We start from the raw sequence: 9,539 nt of genomic DNA on the forward strand, positions 1-9,539 counted from the left end.
AACCTATCATGCTTTTTTTAAATATAATCAACACCCAAACATGCGATTTCCCCACCCGATAATCCAAGAATAAGATCATATGATACAACCTAGGGTTCTAATCACTTTTATATCAACAAGAATACGGTTCGTCTTCTAATTGCAAGATTCGGTAAGAATAACACATAAACATCAAGAGCATCACACAATTATCAAGAACAACACATAATCATCAAGAACTCCATATAATCATCAAGAATCTCCCAATATCAAGATTATCAAGATCCCTCATGGGATCATCGCGTCAAACATCAATAATCATCATCATATCTCGCCAACACACAATAATATGGGGGAAACCCTAAGGGGAATCATAGCTATGAAAATAGGTTTTGTTGAGACATGGGTTACCTCTTAGCCTTAATTAATTCCTTGGCTATGAAGGATCTTTCTTTAAGCTTTCTTGATTTCTTGATTTCTCCTAAGGGGATTCTTGGAACTCTTTGGGTGGTGAGAGATTATTGTGGTGGGGATTCTAGGTGCCTCCTAAGTTCCCTATTTATATATTTAAGACTCCTAGTTAGGGCCTGAATGGTATGGGTTTACTAATTCTATTCCTTATAGGGCTAGGGCTTGTTTTAGGGATAAGGGTCCATGGTCCATAGTGGACCATATTAATTAAAGAGGATCCTAATCATAATCTGAATAGTAAAAGGCCTATTTCCTTTATTCCTAACAGGCTTAAGATTCTTATTCGGGCAAGGGTCCACGGTTCATGGTGGTCCTTACTAATTAATTAAAGGTAAACCTACCATAATTAAATCATATTTAATTATTATTAACGGGATTAATTAAATAATTAATCCGGGATTGAAGGCCGTAACACGGGGTGTTACAGGTGAGTTCTTCTCTTGTGACGTGTGCAGTCACAAAGGCATGTGTTGCCTTGGCATGTGTTGCCGTTGGGTGAGTCTTATTCCTTTGCGTTGTGCTTGTCGGGTTTTGATCTATTGAGTGATGATAGATCATGCCTTGACTCCTTTTGTGAGTCATGTTGTTCTTTGTGTTCTTGGGATGTGTTCCCGTGTTATTGTTGAGAGTGTTGATTCGTGTGTTCACTATTGCTCTTGGTTTTGTACTTATATACTTATGTATTCCGTTTCGAAAATTGCTTTATAACTTATATCTATCTATGTATGATATTTCACATGTATTGGTGGGTTACCAGCATTATTCGCTGACCGGGCGTCGTCCCATGTTTTATTGTGTTCTTTCAGGTGATGTCTAGGCGAGTGCGCAGTCTAGTGCCTGTTATGTAACACCCCGTGTTACGATCCATAATTATTTAAATCATTTACCCAAAAAGAAAGAATTAAATTCTATTAATTAATTGGGAAGGGCGCACCATAAGCCATGAACCCTATCTCTAGAGCCAATCCCCTAATTCTATAGGAAATAGGAGTAACTAATCCATACCATTTAGACCGTAATTAAGACTCTTGGGAATATATATATATATATATATATATATATATATATATATATATATATATATGTATATATATATATATATATATATATATATATATATATATATATAAAATAGGGTCATAGGTGACACCTAGATCTTACAGCACCATAATCTCTCACCACACAAGAAGTTACAAGAATCCCCTTCATAGCCAAGGAAATTAATTAAGGCTAAGAGGTAACTCATGTCACAACAAAACCTATTTTCTTCGCTATAATTTCCTTCCTTGGCGTCCCTCTATATTCCTGGTGTCTTGATGAATTCTTCTATGATAATTGTGTTATGTTCTTGATGATTGATAAGATATTTATGTGCATTCTTGATAATCTTGATGATCTGGAGGTTGAAAAGAAGTTCTTGATTTTGATGTGATGATTCTTGACGAATATTGATATTTCTTGATGTTAAAGATAAAGTATGTTCTTGATGATTTTAGTGGGATTAGAGGCCTTGGTTGGATTGGGTATTTGTATTGTGATGATCTTGATTTATATTTGGGTGGAAATTCGCATGTTCAGGTGTTGATTATATTTAGAGGTCGTAATAGGATAAGTCCTACATGATTTTTGCTTTCGGATCCGTTAATTGCATACGTGGTGTCGTTATTTGCGTTTAAAAGTGTCTAAGCATTGTTCCGGGTTCCACGAAGGTTCCCGGGACAAATATTTGATAAAAGAGTCAGTGGGGGGTAGGTGTGGGTAGGGGAACCCGCCACCTACCCGCTGCCCGAAGAACACTGCCCGGCAACGGGTAGCCACCGGGCAGCCGCCTGCCCGCCGGCGACCCGCTGCCCGGAACAGTGTTCTCCGGCTGGTGGCCCTCCACCCACCGGTTACCCGTTGGTCCGTACCCCACCCCGGGTCTTTGGCTTCCTCGTTTGATGTTCCCCGCCCCCCATGGTGTCCCAACGGACCCCGTTTGTCGTACTTGAGTCTAGATTGATGTTTCGGGTACCATTCGTAGGTTAGATATGTCTTAGGGATTGCGTACTAGTTGAATTGGTAACCCGTCGACCTAGGTGGAAGTTTATGAACCCTTAGGACTATTCTTAGCATGTTAATGGTCACACGTAAGTTTATTTATATTTCGTTCCCCTCCCAATGTGCTACTACGTGTTCCTATGTGTTATGTGTTGCATGATCCCCCATTTTGGTTATAGGCCAATTGGGTGGTTCCCGGACTAAGGTTCGGAAGTCGGCTGAAGTCCGAATGGATTGTTCCCAGACTAAGGTTCGGAAGTCGGTTGAAGACCGAATGGATTGTCCCCGGACTGAAGGTTCGGAAGTGGCTAAAGGACAATGGATTGTTCCTGAGCTAAGGCTCAAAAGTGGCTAAGGCCAAATTGATACACTTCTTGGGCTGCGGTCCAACTATGGGCCTCGGTGCTATGACCCCCCGACCTGAACGCGCCAGGTGGTGTGTAAGGCCAATAATTCGAGAAAGGTTGTAGTCCACCGACCTGAGTAATCGGGCGGTGTGTAGGGCTACGGCTGGCTGCGATCTACCGAATGATGGGACAGCGGTGTGTAGGGCCATAGTCTCCGAGGATCTTCGCTCACTGACTGAGTATAGCTCAGCGGTAAGCCGGGCTTGATCCGCTATGGTCCACCGACTGTGCGCATCGACGGTGTGTAGGGTCGTAAGTCCCCCGTTGTAAAGGGGATCACGGTCCACAGACTGGGTGCGTCAGTGGTGAGCCGTATCGTGGTCCGACGTTGAGTTCGTCAGCGGTTCTCAAAAGGTTGGTTGCGATCAACTCCCCTCATACCACGGTACTGAGGTAGGGTGCTGCAGGGCCGTGTTAATGCTATAAGCATTAACCCTCATGTTCGGGGCATGCGATTGGTCCCGTGGCGCCATCAACGATAATGTGATATGATTGATGATTAAATGATGATGTGTTTGAATTGAAAAGTGAACAATGACCTTAGTTGTGCACTCCTTAAGATTTTATCTCTATTTAACTGTTTATTACTGTTTGATGTGCCTGTCCCTATTTGCTAAGTCTACTCACGGTTTTAAAAGCTAGGGTCTCCTAAGTACATATCTTCTTGCTTCAAAATGGTTTTCCTATATCTATATCTATACAAAACCACCAAGTAAAAATAGTCTCCTTCTTCTTCAGACACGAGGCTAACACTTGGTGGGCCCACGAGAAACCCAGTTACGAGCAGAGCTAGAATCGGAGATAGCAACATAGTCTCCGGAACCTTCCTCATACGCCCCACTCCAGCCACCACACTATTCGACTCAGGAGCCACCAACTCATTGATAGCAGCCGAATTCGCCACGCAACTCGGTCTAAACACCAACATGAAAGTACATCTGCAAGTCCAGGTGGCATCCGGCGAGATTATTAAATGTGACCGCATGTACACGGACATAATGATCACCATCGAAGGAGTGGAATTCCCTAGCAACCTAATACAATTCAGACTAGATGGAATACAAGTAATCTTGGGAATGGATTGGTTAAAGAAATTCCAATCACAAATCCTATGCGTCGAACAAAAAGTGGTCTAACGAGGACCCCACGGCAAGCGGGTATCCTACCACGGACCCACAAGAACCTGGACGTCAAAGTTGTGAACATGATGAAAATGAAGAGATATCTCACGCATGGACACGAGGCCTTCCTATGCTCAGTCGAAGATCTCAATACCAAGGTAGCCGAGCCCCAAACCATTCCAGTGGTGAACGAATTCACCGACGTCTTCCCAAACGAGATCCCCGGGGCACCCCCATCCAGAGAAGTCGAATTCACTATAGATCTGATGCCTGGCGCCGCCCCCATTTCAAAACCGCCCTACAGACTGGCTCCAAAGGAAATGAAGGAACTTAAAATACAACTCCAGGAATTACTAGATAAGGGATACATACGCCCCAACACCTCCCCGTGGGATACATACAACTCCAGCATGCGACTATGCATCGACTACAGAGAATTAAACCAAGTCACAATAAAAAATAAGTACCCACTTCCTCGAATCGATGATTTGTTCGACCAACGCAAGGGAGCAGGAGTATTCTGAAAATCGATCTAAGGTCCGGATACCATCAGATAAAAGTAGCCAATCCAGACATCCAGAAAACAGCCTTTCGTACTCGCTACGACCACTACGAGTTCACGGTAATGCCCTTCGGACTCACCAACGCGCCCGCGATATTCATGGACCTCATGAATTGAGTATTCCGACCCTACCTCGATGACTTCGTCATCGTGTTCATCGACGACATTCTAGTCTACTCCCAAAACGAAGAAGAACACGAAAAACACCTCCGCACAACCTTGTAAACTCTGAGGGAACACCAACTGTACGCCAAATTCTCCTAATGCGAGTTTTGGAAAAACAACGTGACATTCTTAGGTCACGTAATCACCAAAGAGGAAATCAGGGTGGACCCAACCAAAATCCACGCTGTCAAGGAATGACCCACACCAAAGTCACTCTCAGAAGTCAGAAGCTTCCTAGGGTTAGCAGGCTACTATCGAAGGTTCGTACCTGATTTCACCAAAATAGCTCAACCCCTCACCATACTCACGGAAAAGGAAGCCCCCTTACATTGGGACGACAACTGCATCACCGCCTTTCAAGGGCTAAAAGAAAAACTAACCACAGCACCCGTCCTAGCCCTTCCCTCTGGGGTGGAAGGATTCAAGGTTTTTAGCGATGACTCCAAAGAGGGACTAGGATGCGTACTAATGCAAAGGGGAAAAGTAATAGCATATGCATCCAGACAGCTCAAAACCCACGAAGAAAACTACCCCACCACGACTTCGAACTAGCAGCCATTGTGTTCGCCCTAAAAATCTGTAAACACTATCTATACAGAGTACAATGAAAAATTTACACGGATCATAAAAGTCTGAAATACATCTTCACCCAAAAGGACCTCAACATGCGACAACGGAGATGGTTGGAACTTATTAAGGATTACGACCTGGACATCCAGTACCACGAAGGGAAGGCTAACGTGGTGGCAGACGCCTTAAGCCGGAAAACCAACCACTCCCTTAACACCACTTGGGTCCTGTCAGACGAGATATGCAAGGACTTCCAAAAGTTGAATTTGGAGGTTGTGAAACAAGGACAGACGGATTCTGAGATCCATCTATTCAATATCATAATCATACCCACACTACTCGAGGAAATCAAGCTCGGGCAACGACAAGACCCGGATCTGGAGAAAATACGACTCGACCTAACTCTGGCAAAAGACGGACCTTTCAAAATATGGGAAGATGATAGCCTCCGCTACCAAGGAAGGTGGTGCATACCCACAACACACCCCCACCTAAAACATCGAATCGTGGAAGAAGGGTACAATTCACCGTACTCGGTACACCCCGGGGGCGACAAATTATACCAGGACGTGAAAAAGATGTTTTGGTGGCCCAACATCAAAAAGGAAACCGCAGACTTCGTAAGCAAATGCCTAAACTGCCAAAGAGTGAAGGTCGAACGGTGCAAGCCTAGAGGGCTCGTACAGCCCCTCGAGATACCGCAAGGAAAATGGGACTCCATATCCATGGATTTCGTTGGAGGATTACCCACAACACCAACAGGCGAAGATAAAATCTGGGTAATAGTAGACCGGATAACCAAAACAGCACGGTTCATTGCCATGAAGGAAACATGGACAATGACTCAGCTACCCAAGGCATACATAAACCAAGTAGTGAAGTACCACGAGGTCCCCTGAAACATCGTGTCCGATAGGGATTCCAGATTTCTCTCACAATTCCGGAAGTCTCTCCAAACAGCCTTGGGGACACGGCTGAGCCTAAGCACGGCCTTCCACCCCACCACCGACGGGCAGACCGAGAGAACCATCCAAACACTCGAAGACATGCTAAGAGCTTACATGTTAGACTTCCATGGGACCTGGGAAGAACACTTAGACCTCATCAAATTCTCTTACAACAACAGCTATCACGCAAGCATCCACATGGCACCCTACGAAGCACTGTACGGTCAAAAATGCAGAACCCCTTTATGTTGGGAAGACATGGTCAGCCCAGTGACACTTGGACCGCAATACCTACAAGACACCATAACCAAGGTCAAACACATACAAGAGAAAATGAAGGCCGCCCAAGACCATCAGAAATCTTACGCCGACCTAGGAAGAAAACAAGCCGAATTCTCCACGGGGGAGAAGGTCTGGCTAAGAATCTCACCCACACGAGGGGTGATGAGGTTCGGAAGAAAGGGGAAGCTCAGCCCCCGATTCATCGGCCCCTACGAAATCACAGAAAGTGTCGGGAACCTGGCTTACTGCCTCGCCTTACCCATTGAACTAGAACGGGTACACAACGTGTTCCACGTATCACAACTAAAGAAATATATACATGATCCAAGACACGTACTGCAACCCGAGGCCGTGGACCTAGACGACACCTTAACCTACGAAGAAAGACTAATAAGGATCCTGGACACCAAGGCCAGAATCACTCGTCAACGAACCATAGAAATGGTGAAAGTCCTCTGGACCAACCACGGGGCCAAAGAGGCCACATGGGAACTCAAAGACGCAATAAAGGAACGCTACCCCGAGCTCTTCACGCAAGGTAACCAACACAAAAGCATGATATAAGGGAAAGAGTCAACACAACGGAACCAAAGCATTGGGGACGAAGCTTCCCGTTAAGGGGGGGAGAGTGTAAAACCCCGTGTTACGATCCCTAATTATTTAAATCATTTACCCAAAAAGAAAGAATTAAATTCTATTAATTAATTGGGAAGGGCGCACCATAAGCCATGAACCCTATCCCTAGAGCCAATCCCCTAATTCTATAGGAAATAGGAGTAACTAATCCATACCATTTAGACCCCAATTAGGACTCTTGGGAATATATATATATATATATATATATATATATATATATATATATATATATATACATATATATATATATATATATATACATATATATATATATATATACATATATATATATATATATACATATATATATATATATATACATATATATATATATATATATATATATATATATATATATATATATATATATATATATAGGGTCATAGGAGACACCTAGATCTTACACCACAATAATCTCTCACCACACAAGAAGTTCTAAGAATCCCCTTAGGAGAAATCAAGAAAGAAGAAAGCTTAAAGAAAGACCGTTCATAGCCAAGGAAATTAATTAAGGCTAAGAGGTAACCCATGTCTCAACAAAACCTATTTTCTTCGCTATAATCTCTTTCCTTAGCCTCCCTCTATATTCCTGTGTCTTGATGAATTCTTCTATGATAATTGTGTTATGTTCATGATGATTCATAAGATGATTTATGTGCATTCTTGATAATCTTGATGATCTTGAGGTTGAAAAGAAGTTCTTGATTTTGATGTGATGATACTTAGCAAATCTTGATATTTCTTAATGTTAAAGATAAAGTATGTTCTTGATGATTTGAGTGGGATTAGAGCCCTAGGTTGGATTGGGAATTTGTATTATGATGATCTTGATTTATATTTGGGTGGGAATTCGCATGTTCGGGTGTTGTTTATGTTAACAGGTCGTAATAGGATAAGTCCTGCATGATTATTGCTGTCGGATCAGTTAATTGCTTACGTAGTGTTGTTATTTGCGTTTAAAAGTGTCTAAGCAGGGTTCCGGGTTCCACGAAGGTTCCCGGGACAAATATTTGATAAAAGAGTCAGTGGGGGGTAGGTGGGGATAGGGGAACCCGCCACCTACCCGCTGCCTGAAGAACACCGCCCGGCAGCAGGTAGCCACCGGGCAGCCGCCTGCCCGCCGGCGACCCGCTGCCCGGAACAGTGTTCTCCGGCGGGTGGCCTTCCACCCACCGGCTACCCGCTGGTCCGTACCCCACCCCGGGTATTTGGCTTCCCCGTTTGATAAAATTTGATAAAAGAGTCAGTGGGGGGTAGGTGGGGGTAGGGAACCCGCCACCTACCCGCTGCCCGAAGAACACCGCCCGGCAGCGGGTCGCCGGCGGGCAGGCGGCTGCCCGGTGGCTACCCGCTGCCCGGAACAGTGTTCTCCGGCGGGTGGCCCTCCACCCACCGACTACCCGCTGGTCCGTACCCCACCCCGGGTCTTTGGCTTCCCCGTTTGATGTTCCCCGCCCCCCAAGGTGTCCCAACGGACCCCGTTTGTCGTACTTGAGTCTAGTTTGATGTTTCGGGTACCATTCGTAGGTTAGATAAGTCTTAGGGATTGCGTGCTAGTTGAATTGGTAACCCGTCGACCTAGGTGGAAGTTATATGAACCCTTAGGACTATTCTTAGCATGTGAATGATCACACGTAAGTTTATTTATATGTCGTTCCCCTCCCAATGTGCTACTACATGCTCCTATGTGTTATGTGTTGCATGATCCCCCATTTTGGTTATAGGACAATTGGGTGGTTCCGGGACTAAGGTTCGGAAATCAGTTTAAGACCGAATGGATTGTTCCCGGACTGAAGGTTTGGAAGTGGTTCAAGGCCAATGGATTGTTCCTGAGCTAAGGCTCAGAAGTGGCTAAGGCCAAATTGATACACTTCTTGGGCTGCGGTCCAACTATGGGCCTCGGTGCTATGACCCACTGACCTGAACGCGCCAGGCGGTGTGTAGGGCCAATAAGCCAAGGGAGGCTGTAGTCCACCTGTAACACCCCAGATTTTCAAGACTTTTTAAAACTTATATCAAAGGTGGAATCTCATTAAATCTCAAGGAATAAATACAAGCGTACGGGGTGCTATGCCACACCTGGGCTAGAGAACCCAAGTGCACAGGCTAACTAACTAATATCCTCAAAGAGTAATTACGTAAACGTGGCACGCAGGCCAGAAGAGGAAAACTATCTACTTCTATACTCCAAGTTCTAGCGCGCTCCAGTGACTTAATCTTTTGTGCCTGAAAGCCAAATATATCTGTTCAGCGAGAGATGCTGGTAACCCACTCCAACGGGTTGAAATACAACACATATAGAGATATATATAGATATACGAAAACCATTTTGAGCATGAAGATATATCCTATGAACTCT

Source organism: Ipomoea nil, unplaced genomic scaffold (assembly GCF_001879475.1).
Source record: "Ipomoea nil cultivar Tokyo-kokei standard unplaced genomic scaffold, Asagao_1.1 scaffold3314, whole genome shotgun sequence".
Taxonomy (NCBI): domain Eukaryota; kingdom Viridiplantae; phylum Streptophyta; class Magnoliopsida; order Solanales; family Convolvulaceae; genus Ipomoea; species Ipomoea nil.